General features: G+C 41.8%; 1 protein-coding gene across 2 annotated transcripts in view; it reads left to right on the top strand.

Annotated features, from left to right (window-relative positions):
* The window catches only part of LOC139926607 (hyccin 2), a 47,408-nt gene that overhangs the window by 6,159 nt on the left and 26,049 nt on the right, over positions 1 to 15,200 (top strand). For both annotated transcript variants that reach the window (XM_071918370.2, XM_071918371.2), the window contains exon 2: positions 11,887 to 11,971. The gene's annotated coding sequence lies outside the window, so the exon portion shown is untranslated. The remainder of the gene's footprint in view (positions 1 to 11,886; positions 11,972 to 15,200) is intronic.

Genomic DNA, 15,200 nt, shown 5'->3' on the forward strand with positions numbered 1-15,200 from the left:
CTCTCCTGCTCTGTGTGCCAGTCACGACTCAGCGCCTGCCTGAAATTGAACAGATGCCAATGGCCGGTTGATTCCAGGAGCCTTTGAATTATTGCCAATTATTTGTTGTTGTGATATGATGGAGGAGACGTGGAGGGAAAATGGAGTCTTTGGCTGACGCAAGCCCTTAAATAATCAAGGGAGAACGATGTTTACTGGAGAGCTAGGCTTCTGTTAGCAAAGGTGTTCCCTTGCATTTGGAGAGGCTTAGGTGGTAATGCCACCAGTGTATTGAATTTAGTTTTGTTTGTTCTTTTGCATTGGGATAAGAATGTAGAAGAATATGTAAAAGCTTCCTCCTTATGGAACAAATATGAACTATTGAAACTCTTTGAAATGCCTAAATGCACAGAATCAAAATACGTAGCATATTTCATGTTTCTTTTTAGGTGGTCAGGTCATAAAAATACTTTGGTGCACTGATTGAGAGTGACTGAGAGCCTAATAGGCAGAGCAGAATTTGGCAAAGGCTAGGTAGCTAATGCTTATGAGCTTGGCTGTGGTTGCAAGTTGCCAGCAGCAGGCTGTCATTGTCCAGCTAGCTTCATTTCTATTGCGTCTGCTGCAGTGAGATGGACCAAGCCAAGATGTATATTGTTGTTTTTCAAACTGTAGGAAACAATTTGATTTAATAACCATTATGAGTCTCTGGGGTGGGGGAGGTTGTGGGGGCCAAGTTGTGTTTTTGGCTTGTTTTTCCTGGTATTCAGCAGTTCTTGCAGACTCCCTGGCATATGGTGTGGCAGTGTAGTAACGTGCCCACTCTCCTCTGCTTCCCCCTAGCTGATCCCTTTGCCATGCATGCCATGGGTTTAGGCCTGTGGGCTGCCCGGCGGGCTCAGGCGTGTCACGAAAGCTCAAGGTGGCCCATTGTTAGAAGACTGCTGAGCGGTTTATGTGGCAGTGCAGCATTTTCCTCCATTCCTCCAGAGTCAAGTTAAACGCTTAGTTAGCCCCCCCACACACAGTCAGCAGCAGTGCTAAATACCGTGGAATTAGTGGTCATGAGTCTGTAGTTTGAACTGTCAGTGAACCTGTGACTGCCCCTTTCATAACAAAAGAAATACCCTCCACCTCACTCCTTAGCTTCAATTGTATATCCTTTCCTAGCACGTCTCGCTTACATGATCATTCTGTGGTTCATTCAGGAATATTGTCAAGGCACTACGGCTCCGACCCTTACAGTCTATACGACTGGTTGCACATTATGATGGTGATTGTGGAATTGAAGCTTATTCTACTGTTAACTCATTGTCAGTCACTCTGGATAAGAACATAAGCTTAATGTCTAAAATGTAAAAATGTCATCAGCCTTTATAAGTGGGGACGTGTTGAGCACTTTGGTGTGCCTCAATGGAGCCAATATGTTTATGTGTGTTTGTCCTGTATGTGGGTGTGTGTACACACAACATTTGCATGGGGTGAGTTTGTGTGCCTCAGATACTGTCAGGCAGAGAGGAAGGAGGCAGGATGCTGCTGGCATTCACCTGTGCTGTTTGTGTGTCATGGCTCGCCCTGTTTAATTGGTGAAACTGTGTGTGTGTGTGCGTGCCGGTGTGTGTGTGTCTCTGTGTACTTAGTTGCAATGAACACGGGCCCATCCCAACATGTCTGGCCCTGCAGCTGCAGCAGAGCTAATTTTAGCCTAGGATGTGCGTACGCCTCAGTTCCCCTAGCCTGGCCTATGAGAGAGAAGGAGAGGATGAGAGAGAGAGAGAGAGAGAGAGGAGCCCGTTTTTCTCTCTCTCTCTCTCTCTCTCTCCCTCTCTCTCTCTCTCCCTCTCTCCTGCATTCTGCGGGTCTGTCTCTCTCTCATTCTCTTTCTCGCTCTATAACCCCATATTTCTCTCTATCCCTCCCTCATTGTGCCCGGAAACCTGTAATGTATTTTGTGTGTCAAAAGATCTAGGTGTGTGAGTGTGTGTGTGTGTCTGCCTGTCTGTCTTCATGTATCTAGAGGACAGCACTATTGATTTCCACATGAGAATATTGACCATGGTCAGTGTTGCCTGCCTGATGATGACCTTTACTCATCAAAGGTCCTGTCTCTGTCTGTTAGCTTCTTGCTGTGTGTGTGTGTGTGTGTGTGTGTGTGTGTGTATTTATTTGGCTGGCTGTGTGTGTCCTTGTACCTGCCTGTCTCTATCTCTATGGCTGTACCTCTTCGTCTGTCTGTATAGAAAACCAAGCAATAGGTTTTTTTGTTTGTTTCCCGGTGTGCTGTCTTGGCTATTAATAAACTCCATTCTAATCCTGTGCAGACAGCCTACTCCAGTGGTGAGTGGCTGGTTCTTGTTACGAGTGAGAGAGGCACAGGGATGGAGATTACAGCAGACTGGTTCAGCGTGGTCAGGTATTAGAATTAATCCCTCTACCTAGGGAAAGTATCTGGATGAAGTGTGCATGTGTGTGCGTGTGTGTGTGTGTGGGGGGGGGGTTGTGTGTGTGTGTGTGTGTGTGTGTGTGTGTGTGTGTGTGTGTGTGTGGACATGCTGGGGTGAGTAAACAACAGCACCACAGCAAACAAACTTTCACCAAATGTGTGAGTTAAAATTTGCTGGTAACTGTGTGAAACATGTTGGAGGAATGCTTGGGCAGTGTGGAACAAAATGAGCCTGTGTGTGTGTGTGTGTGTGTGTGTGTGTGTGTGTGTGTGTGTGTGCACATAAGCGCTTGTACACACTCCTGTGTCTGTACTTGCTTATGTGTTGAGGCTTCGCTCTGTGTTGCTGAGTGAATCAGCAGAGTGCAACAAGACTCAGGTGGCCCTGACTTGTCCCAGATTCCCCTGTACCCGAGTCGTAGGCCCCTGTAGACTCACTTCAGTTCAATCATAGAGCCTAATTCTATTTATCCCACGGTTAAATGGCCACAATCTGAAAGGGGCAACACATTTAAAACACCCAAGACATAAATAGAGGAGCCAGGTTCAAGCTCCTTTGACAGCAACTATCCGCCCTGCTGAAGGGTCATTGAGCAAGGCACCGAATCCCTAGCTGACCCCCAGAATTTCACTACAGGGGGTAATAAAGTTTATTATTAGTAATGCTGATGGCCTTCAGTTTGTCATAGTCACTCTCTGTTCTGCTGTGGCTCACTGATGCTGAGAGAGACAGAGAGCAAAGTTGGAGGAAGAAGAGTGACAGAGTTGGAGAAGTAGCTTGAACAGAACGGGCACAGGGCTTGCTAAAGTTCAATAATTCATGGCTGACTGAGCTACGCTGACCTTGAAATATCCCCAACGCTGGACTGTTGAAACCTGGCACTGCTCATTTAGGGCAGAGAGGAGAAGTTGAGACACACACACAAACAAACACACACACACATTTGCAGTGTCCCTTTTGGTTAAACAGTTTCTAAACTTCCATTCCTTGACATGAGTTTATGAAGTCATCCGCCAACACTGACCTTTGTCTGACTTAATTATTTCAAATGCAACATTAACCCTTGAAGATGAAAATTTACTGGATTGCTTCACTTTAGTTCATATGTGCTTCAAGTTTGATTTCCATTACATTTTAGTTGAGGTTTTATATGCTAGAGAGGGAACATGTTCTACTACAGTGACATAGCTCTTTTATGGAAAATGGGAAAGCAGCAGCCTACATTGATGTTTGATTAGTGCTTTCAGGTGTGTGTGTGTGTGTGTGTGTGTGTGTGTGTGTGTGTGTGTGTGTGTGTGTGTGAGTGTCTGACTGAGAGAGAGAGCACGTGAAGTCAGAATAAATGCTGACCCAGTTTTTTTTTTTTTTGTGTTACAGTACCATTGCTTTAATCTCTTCAGGTGTGAGAAGTGCTTGCAGACGTTTATTTCATGCAGCAGGGCACAATGCATTACGTAAAGAGGGCACAAAATCCTGCTCTATACACCCACATTTCTTGGTTAAGAAGGTCTATTGCTCCTGGTTCCCCACATGACAAGAGTATTAATATGTTTTCATTAGCCTGGGCCTAAAGACGAGAGGACAGATTTCTCATTTGGGTCTTGGGCTGAAAAAGTTGAACAACCCCTCCCCTAAACTATGGCTGCTTTGGCCTTGACCTGGATAGCAGCCTATCATTAACTTTTTGAAATGAGGGGGGTAGTCACTCACAGCATCTGTTACACATCATCTTAGAGGCTCAAGTATGGTTTCCTCACTGAACAAGCACATAGTCGTATAAGGCTGTAACAAGCGATTATTTTAATTATCGATTAATCAGACAATTATTACAACGATTAATCGATTGATGACTTTATACACAAAGTACCGACTTGTGATTAAGAAGGGCTACAACAAATTATTTTCATAGTTCAATTTTCAGTAAAAATTATTTTCTTTAATAACAGAAATGCTTAAAAAAAATACAAATAAACACAGATACAATGTTTGAGGGTTTGCTGAACTGACATTTGCACTTTTTATTTTTCTGCCCGTACTCCTGGTTGGACTAAAAATTAGGGATGCACCGATACCGATACTGGTATCGGTATCAGAGATTTTACCCAAGACTAAAATCTGATACCGAAAGCCATGAGTAACATGTAAGAAATAAAAGCAAACTGTCTTGATTTTATGCATTTGTGGCACATAGAAGCCTGTATTTCTCAAACAGTGGGAAAAACAAGGATTTTATCTCAATAATTTTGTCCATTGACCCCAAACTAAGGAAGTAAGCCTGCACTGTTCAGTAAAAGTAATGGATCGGATCGGTACTTAGTATTGGCCGATACTTAAACTTTCATACTCGTAATCGGTAACGGCATTGAAAAAGTGGCATCGGTGCATCCCTACTAAAAATACTTTATTTATGAAGTGGCCCGTGACTTAATAGGATCATGTATCTGATCGGGGGATTTATAAAAAAGAAGTGTGTAACCGTGTGTGTAAATAGAGTAACAGGTCATCATTACAAAGCTGCTCATAGCAGCTCCAGAAGAAATGTAAACAGTGCCATCGCACCGTCCTCATCACCCCATGTAATAGACACCGAAACTAAGGGTGCATTCACACACACCAGAGAGATGCTGTTTGAACTCAGCTGGCACCAAATAACTGCAGAGTCCGCCTGAAAATCCAGGTATCAGTGAGAACGTAATCGTACAAACTACAGGAAACAACCCCAGAACGTACAGTTTTATGAGTATGTTGTTTGTTGTTACAGTTTTATGGGTATAAAGAGACGGATGTTGACATCTAATATTCAGCAGTTACTCACGCTTGGAAAACCTAGCATAACAAAATGAAATGAGGGCAAACCACAGTCTGATCTGGTGCTCATATTCAGCTGCTTCCTCATGTGTTCTTACCTGGTATGAACTGGAATAGGGTTTGTTTTGACTACCCCTGGGGATATTTGATCATTTATTATTGCCGATAATGTCTTGCCAGGCCTGTATAACCAGAAATTAGCAGAAAATAAGAGGCATCCAGCAGTCTGGAGACTGAATAGGATTGTACCCCGTCTACCTGTTTGATAGTTAATAGTTCAAGGCTTCCCTGGCTTAGCCTAGGTGTTAGTGTTGTCACTGTAGTGGGTGTTGTGTTGGGATGGGAGTTGTTGAAGAGTTTCTCATTACACAACACATTTAGAAAGAAGAAGGCTATTGGACCAGAATCAGAAGCCTCAAGCAAGGAAAATGCACTATTGAATGTCCAAAGGGCCTGTTAAAGGTAAAGCTAAAATTTACACAGTAGAGCATTTCACATTTTCTTTTAGGTGGCTTGTAAAACTCTTAGGTGCCTACACAACAGTTATGGTGATGGAAAAACATTGGTGGTTGACTTAGTGGGGAAATGATTCTTCATATCTTGTCAATCTCATAGCAGCTGGGTGAATGCTCTTTGGAAAGCTCTTGTAACACGACACCCCAAGAATAAGTGTAGGCTGTGTCAAATATGTGAGTGGTGTTCATGGAAGAAACTACTTGTGTTTCCTCTAGCTTCATTCAGCAGAGACACAATAACAAGAAAACTGCCACCACTGCTAGAGCAAATGTGAAATGAATAATTGTATTTCAGTTTGACGAACGAGTCGCCCAGTGTGACCCAGTGACTCACAACAGGGACAGACTTGAAAACAACACCTAAAACGTCCCCAACATCCCCACCGAACACAGAGAAAACGGCGAGCTACGTAAATGAGCCAGGTCTATCTCCCTATTTTGGGTGGAGCTGTGCTACAGAGTGGTTCTCTGTGTTTTACAGGGTTGTAACCCTGTGTTTGTTTACACAAGTTTAATGAGTCACTTAGTGATGGATACTCGCATGATTCATCTCTCTGTAATGAATGATGTGTGTTGTGTTGGGTGCTTGAGGGAGCCTTCCATTCAAGTACTCATTTGAAAGTAGACTCCAGCTACTCGGGGATGGAGTGCAGGCTAAAGCTGCGGGCCTCTGCGGCATTGTCGCTAATGTGGCACCTGTTGGCAATACTTTCTTTAATCAGCGTAATCATCAGTCGTACTTGACGCTGCCACTTAATGTATTCAGCTTTAAATGGAGAGGTTTTTTTACGCTGACATAAGACATGGAGGGAAAACGCGCGCACACACACACACACACACAGAAGGGCAGGCTGGGATTAGCGTAGAAGCATGGGGTCTGTCATAGAATTGATTTGATTAGCGCACTTGTAGTGTTTGTTTAGGGAGGAGTGCTGCGTGTTGATTAGCATGCTGTTGGTGTTGCTAGTCCTGCATGTCTTGGCAGCCAGCAGGAGAGAGGACTGGCTAACAGACAGTGCGTGGGCTGCCGAGGCATGGCTGGCAGCAGGGTAGGAGAAGAGAAGATGACACACACACACACACACACACACACACACACACACACATACTCTGATGGAATGAGCTATGCTGGTTCTCCTTCCCCCAACAGCATACTGATAGATAGACAGAGACACCCACATACACAGCAGCCATGCCCAGGTGGAGAGACTAGCAGCATCAGAGATGTTAATCTTATGTTATTGTTTCCTTTTTTTAGCCCTGACTTCACTGATTGTATAAAAGGGTTCCTCTTTAACCACCTTGACTAACCGCTGCTTCATAGCACCGCCATAGTAAGCCTTCAGTCATGAGACTGCCTAGGCTGTAGTCTCCAACATGGAAACAACCCCCCCACTGTTCCCCCTATTGAGTGTGGATAGTGAGCAGTTCCTTCCCCTCCCTCATATGTGGAGTTGGAACAACTCAACACATGGCGCTCAATATCTGCCTGAATGGGCCACACTGTGGCCTTCGCTCAGCTGGTCTCTATTAGTCAGTGGTGGCGTGAAAGGTGCCACCATTTTAGTTGAATAAGTTAATCCTAAAGATAAATTCATGCTGTGTTAGAACCTTAACCTTAAGGGGAAATTGTGGAAATGTAATGAAGGAATGAATATTTTTTATAGTATACTTCTGAATTCCTTTCTAATGGTTCATACATTTTTCTATTCAGGTGCAACATATGGCCTTTGGGGAAAAAATCACAGTAAAAATCACCAGAGAGCCCTGTAACAGACATCTTTACTTATGGTGACATTATGTAACAGGTACACTTTTTTTTGTCCCCATCCTCTGCGCAGTCCAAGGTTTACCTTGAAAAATGTAGGAAAAGACTTTAATAACAAGACAACATTTTATGTAGTTGAAGACTCAGTCATTCCCCATACTGTAATATTTGAGAATAATGTTCAGCCATAGGGTTGTATACTAGCCGGGGTATTCACGACTAGTTATTGACGTTTCATTTAGCAAGCCAAGTAACTCATATTTTTTCAGGCACTAAAGTCTTTCAATCCAGTATAAGCTAATGGCATTGCAGCATTAGCTGACTATTATACTTCCATCTGATTATCAAGGCTACGTTTCATACTGTCTCTCCATTCAGTTTCTATCAGCACAGACACGCTCTCAGCGCTCAGCTTGGCAATATTAATCCTTGATTGTGTGAAAACTACATCAGCGAGAACCACCAGCATCATGGATTGCAACATCAAATCCTGTGTATTGGTAAGTGCGTCATGGCACCCGAAATGAATCCAAAACAAAAAAGTACTTGACGGGCTGTTAATTTACTTGGGCAGGCCTATCAGAGCAACAAATGCAATACAAATTACAAAATTATTATGAAAATGTAGTGTTTGATTGGCCAAAATTATTAGTTGCTTTATTTGTGGCTATTTGTTAATTTTGCAAAAAAAATCTTGCCATTGCAAAACTGCAAATTTATACTTTAATTTTACTTACTATGTGCAGACTCAGTGACTGCTCTGTATCGAAACTGAATACAATTGTTGGCCTCATTACAACCATAAGCACCGTTTCAGAGTGTTTAGCCATGTCATTGTGTTGTGGGGTTTGAAGTGCCGTAAACAGGATGGGTTGGCACTCTCCTATTCTCTTCGGAGCTCCAGCACAGGACAATGAGCAGGTCCTGTATGGAGGAAGAGTGGCCCTTGAAGGAAAGTTTGCTTATTGTCATTCGCCAGGCCTCATTAGGCGTACGACACATTTAGCCTACAAAGAGGCTGGCTGGGGAACGTTGTTGTCACGGGACACGCAAACACTGGGATGAGATGGATGCAGGGTGGGGAGAATTACATTATAGTCCCCAAGTACGGTTCCAGCTAATTATTCACGGTTGTAACCAGAAGGGAGAACAGAATTGTTATCTCTGCTTTTTCTCCCAATGGACCAGCCATAGGCAGATGTTTAATCTTATTTATTCTAGAATAGGTTTATATTGACACTGTGGCTTTTTGGTCAGGTCTGTATAACTAGACTTCAGGCAAATGCTCTTTTGGTAAGACTGAAATAGTTTGGACAACATCCATGTCCTTTTATCTCAAACCATCGTATAACTCACCAGTCATAATCCAAGCTATCTATGAAATGTCGTCTGACCTGTGCAGAAACGTAAAGACCAGTCCACTGCAGCTCAAAGGATGTCAGTCGCTTTCACTTGCCTTGCACTCTCTGAATAGTGTTCAGAGAGACGTTATGCTCTTACACACCTCCTCCTTGCTCTATTCAGTATGTTATAGGGCTGAGTATTGAAAAATGCAGAGGTGGGGGTTGTTGAACAATGGGAGACATTTTATGAATAAGGGCTGTAAATTCAAAGGCCTATCAAAGATATCCGATCCATTCATTGTAGAAGAATTTGGTGTACAAAACAAGGAATTTCTAATCTAGTTTTAGTCAAATTATAGACCGCAGAAGGTCAGAGGACTAACTGAAGTGGAAAAAAACATCAACAAAATCAGTAAGTCTAACTTGTAGTTAGACAAATATACACTTTTTTGGAGAATTTAGATCAATCTAATTGCCATGCTGTTGCAACATGCTGAAAGGATCTAAGTGAAACGCTAAGTTTAGAAGCATGTCAGAAAATTTGGAGGACTTTGTTTTAAACAGAATTAGACATTTTATGCAAACACTTCAAATTTATACACTGAACTTAAATGACCCCCAGGAAACTCCATACTAATACATTATTCCATTGCAGGCACAGATTGGCGTTGCAAAAGTTAATGTTGACAATTTATTCGCATGGTATGGAATTGCCCCAAAACTTTGGCCCACTGTCATTAAAACAGTTTCCACTATCACTAAAACAGAAGTTCCTTTAGAGACAAAAGTGTATATTCTCAGCTACATGGATCAGAAGTCTTGGGACAAATGCCACAAAAAGCTGATTCCTTTTACCTGCATGTGTGCCAAAACAGATAATGCTGTAAACTGGAAAACATTGATGTGGTAACTGGTGAAATAGGGTTGAAAACTTGCAATAACACATGAATGCTGGAAAGAAATGACTATCTTCTAGATTGTGTAGACAAAAATGGGTATGATCAATAAGAAACCTAACCCTGTGGAAAATAGATATCCTTCACTATACTATACTATGTAAAACTGATGCCCATCATTTGGACCAAGCAGTGGACACAGCCATAAGGGAGCTTGGCCTTGTTTTTAAACCGAGCAAGTTGTCTATTCATTTTTTTTTTTCCGAAGGAGAAAAATCTCCAGTTTATTTTCAAGTTCTGCCCACATAGTCTACATATCCCTTTACAAATTGAATCATCTGAAAGTTAATGTTCACACCTGCTGACGTTCTCTTTTTCGACAATGACCAGACGAATCAGAAAGTAAATGCTCCAGTCACAACAACACCCGCCGCCTCAGAAGTGACACTGTCGCTGTAGGCAACAGAAAACCTTGGACAGCACATATTTCAAAAATTCCTCTCTGGAAAACAGTTTCAGTGTCGCTTGGTACATTTGACTGTTCTAAGCCATAATTTATACCATACTGAAGGAAGTTTACCTCATTTAATAGAGGCTCTGGGTCTATTGTGCCAAGGAATCGGTGAACCCAAAATGTCTCCCCATCGGGCCTTGGGTGTAAATTACATGATTCTATCACTTTTGTTATCTAATCCATACGCAGAAGAGTTTACCAACTGGGTTTGTTTACGTTGCATTATTCATCACTTGTCCCTTCCTATGCTTTGCTCACCTAACCTAGAGCCACTATTCACTTCAGCCTTGGTGAGTCATACGAAATGAGTCTGCTTTATCTGGCAAAGGAAAATAAATAGCTTCTGTAGAGCTTTCGATAGATAGAGAGGGTGTACGTATCATTCTCGACAGATGGGAGTTCTGCATGATAATTTACTTGACTCTTTGTGATGGATTGTTAATGTAAGTGTCCTTCAGATAAACACAAGGCTATGCTTGAAATGCTTAACGTCAAGTGGAGCTCTAAATGATGTGGCAGTGTCAGACTCTCAGAGAGAGGCAGCGGCTCGGAGCGGACTCTGTTCAGCATCTTCTTGTGTGTCACTGTAGCCTTGGTGTTGATTCACCCTGCCAAGTAAACACAAAGGGTGTGGATCCAGATCCAGATGCACTTTTAGCAGGCGAAAACAACAAGTCTGCCAGCTGACTGTTGTAATGCGATGCACCATGCCTGAAAATAATGTTCAGCGTAGTGTCACATGGAAAAAAATGCATAATTTCCATTTTAAACAATGTGGACAAGACAAGGATGAAACAAAAATGCGTCTTGTGGTCTGTGCCCTAAAATGAGGCCTGTCAGCAAGGCTTCTCAGACTGATGCGTCACAGCAATGGTCTTTCATACTAAAACAAGTTTAAACAAAGGATCTTTTAGTGAAGGGTGTTGCTGTTGTAGCAACTGGCAGGTGGTTTTTGAGTCTTGGTCTTGTCAGCTGCTGTGCAGGCAGACGATTGTCTTGAGTGGTTATTTATCATGTATAATGTATGTTTAACATTTACTGCAAATAGAATTTCCCTTTTGTGGGACAATAAAACCTTAATTCAGTAAGAATCTACCATGTCCTTGAATTTTACAAATCTGGAAAGTAAAATATTTGGAGCAAATTGACTACTCATCAGATAATCACAATCCAGTTCAAATTGACATCTCTGTAATGTAATCATTACGTTACTTAATTGCCTTACGATTACTTTTTTTGCGGCTGACACATTGTCAAAATTACCCACTCAAATAGCCTGATGGACGCTGTAGCAAAGGAGATTTTCACACCAGACTTTTGCAACAGTGGGTGACCAAAAATCACAAATCCCTTGCTCCACAAATTATTGTCATTAATAACCTTCTTTCTGACTTTTCTATTTGGTGACCATGCTTGTTTGACTGAGCAGTGTGCTGTAGATGTATAGATGATGATGTTTTACTGGTCCTTAGGAAATAAAAGCGTAACAGGTAAAAGTTAATTCCAGGACCTCCCCCAGTTAAACACATTTCAGTTTAAATATTGCTTTAAATGCCGACATGATCACTCTTCCCGTGACAGTCTGATTGACAGATGATTTGTTCGCTCTTGTTGTGCAGGTGACCCTCAGCGATTGACAGATGTGTGACAGTGTGGAGAACCGTCTGCCTCTCCCAGTGGAGATCTGAGTTCTGGGACAGTGAGGTAAGCACAGGGGCGCGGGTCACCAACCTGCCTCTCAAACAGGCTCACATCTTATTGATAGTTACTGATCCTCTGTTTTGGGGATTATGTTTGTTTTGTTTTGTTTTCAGTTATGATTTCATTTTCTTCATTGAGGCTTCTTAAATGTATTTTATTTCCCTCGTCATTTTATGCATGATGTTGTTCTACCATTTTCAACCACATTGGGTTTTGTTCTCATTTAAATTCTGTCATCCACTTCCGCTGTTTCCTTATCATTTTGATATTTTTTTGTTTGACTTGTTTTTGCTTGTGTTTTTTTTGTTTCTTGAGGTGAGATGTTTTTATAAGCACTTCGGGGGGATTTTCTCTCACCTGCACAAAGTAGTCATTTTTTGTCATCCCATTTTATCACTGTTTTTATCACCTCACTTTCATGTTTCTTAACTGTGCAAATAACCTAAAACTACAACTGAACTAAACATTATTAGGCCCTCACCCCAAAGCGTGATGGTGCCACTTCCATGTGGAAAATGACACATCTTTTTGTTTTTAGCATCTTAGATTTTAATTGTGATGGTGTGTTTATTGGCTTATCCCTTACCTGCCACTTACAGCACCTTCCTACATTATGCAGTTCTGACATCAGTATCCAAGTTGATTTTACAAAGCGGACGTGGTCTTGTTGGTGAAGATTTGGCACTGCCTGAGTGTCACTTGGCTACAGTTCCCATGGTAACTGATAATCCTGCCCTGCCCATGGAGAATTTCCCTTCACTGAGTCTTTGACAGCTTGACAAGGCAAAGGAAATGAATGAGTCAGCCTTTCATGAAGAGCTGAACAAGCTCTCTTAACGGGGCCTTTCAATTCACACACCCAGATTAAAGGAATCTGCTCATACAAAAAGATATGAATCGTTCAGATCTCCATCTGCTGTGAGCGGGGAACTTGATCGCTCACTCTCCTCCCGTCTCAGAGCAAATCGGACATCTTGCTCCTCTAAGCCTGTTTTGTAACATTCTCAGGCTTATCTGCACAATTCAGAGTCATGTGTCGTTTTATGTTGGATTTGTTCAAGATGGGTAACCTCTAAGTACTCTACCAGGAATGTTGTGGTCTGACGGAATCGGATAGGTAGTACTAGTTAAAATTCATTGGATGCAGTGGCTGCGCTTACATGCAGTCTTAACTTGATTAAGTCTAGACAGGCTGGTGGATTTGGGGGTCTGAGAGAAGGCCAACAAGCTGTCAATTAAAGGTGGCAAATATAATTAAAACTACTATTTCCTTGCGTGATTTAGAAAATCTACCAACACTGGTTTTGTATAGAAAGTGGGTTGAGGAAAAGCCATGGACATTTTCACATTTTGAAAGCTTAGATATTTCAATTCTATAATTCAAAACAGAAGTGAAATGATTGGCTTGGCTAGTGTTAAAACAATACTGAGACTATAGCAGTTGTCATATAAACAACTTCTGATTATCGTCTTGATTATCTTAATCAGAGTAAGGTCATGATTGATGTAAGCATTACCCAATCACCACACCAAGGGCCAGATGTATAGATGATGCATACGCACAAAAAGTATGCATATAGGCCAACTTTTCACACAGAAATCAGAATTAATTTTAAACATAGCGTGCCGTGACAATATGCGCACACAGACTTTTGAGTCAGCTGCACTGAGCATAATATAGCAAAGTGGAGTTCATTTGGAGCTTTAATCTTTTCAGTGCACCTTGTGAAATTAGTAGCCTATTAGGTCTTAAATAGAGTTTCATGATGATAACATTTATAGAATAAGAACAACACACCTATTCTGATGATAAAGTAGACCTCCACTTGTGTTATCAGTCAATAGGCTATTGTGTCTCATAATATAGCAGTGCATAATGGGCGTAATGATACAGTGGCTGCTTTGGCGCTGTTAGAGGACATTGCCAGTGCAAGACTAAGGAGAGAATGAGTCTTTAGAGGCTCTGCTGACTTTCTGGCGCATGATGATGACTGGCATTTACTGTATGTGAGAGGCAGATTAAAGGGTTAGGGGTGTGTCGACATCCATTTATGGCTAATTGTGGGAGTGGGCATTAGGTTTGTGCAGCAGTTTCACAATGACTTGAGATTTATAAAATGAACAATGCGTGAACACCTCGTAAGCAGGGTTTTATAAATCTGACAAAAGACTGTGTATGCATGTTTCTAATTTTGTGCATACACAGATTTTCACTCTTTACTCTCAGGTTTTATGCATCTGGCCCCTAGATTTTTGCTCAGTCTGTCGCTTTATTTGTCCATGTAAACACCTTAGTCTGATTTCATTCCGTTTTTTTAATGTGCACATGTCAAAAGGTTCACAGAGGAAGCTGACCCAGAGGCAGCTGCAGTGTGTTTGCTTACACAAACTCACGTGTCACATGCACACACAGTACATTATGGCATCTTCTGCTTTCAGCTAACACTGAGAATAATACCCCTTGCATCAAAGGCAGTCTGTAAATGCATAAACATGAAAAATAATGAATGCCAAAACAAATTGTACAATATGGTGAGACAGGTTTTGTCTGATTATGGAAATGGCTGCGGGCTAGATGTCAATGTGTCACATCCTTCTATGAATACATTAACCCAACTATCAAATAAAGCCCACGTTATAGGGGGAACCATGTAAGATGCTTTAATTTAACTGTCACCATAATCTCATTATTCGTAATAACCAGAATATTTTGTACCCAAGGACCCAGGGCAGTGAGATCAGTGAATTGTTCAGATCTTAGTGCCATAACTTAAGAGTCTCTAGTTATATAACTCCATCATTTGCCTTAGACAATGGCATCTGTGCAATACCATGGATGTGGCATCAAATAAGTGGCACAGTTTCACATGGCTCTCATTAGCAATGTATCCTTATATCTCAATTTTAGTTTGAGATGATTCAGAATTGTGTTGAAGCATGCAGGAGCAGGTAACAGAATCAACTCAAGTACTTTGGGTGGGGGAGACTACCTTGCATGCAGCCGACTAATCTAACAGAAGCTATTGCCTGAAACTGTAAATGTGATCCTCCTACTTTGAAATGAAAATATATGCATTTAGTCCTAATCCCTAATCCTATCAAGTCAAAACCACAGCAAGCTGTTGAGCAAGACAGTTTTTCTAAGGGCAAGGGCTCAAAAGCTAATGCAGCTGAACATGGGTGACGCAAGTAAGGAACCAAACCCGCGTCTGGAAAACAAATTTTCTGACGA

The sequence above is a fragment of the Centroberyx gerrardi genome, chromosome 10 (assembly GCF_048128805.1).
Source record: "Centroberyx gerrardi isolate f3 chromosome 10, fCenGer3.hap1.cur.20231027, whole genome shotgun sequence".
NCBI lineage: Eukaryota > Metazoa > Chordata > Actinopteri > Beryciformes > Berycidae > Centroberyx > Centroberyx gerrardi.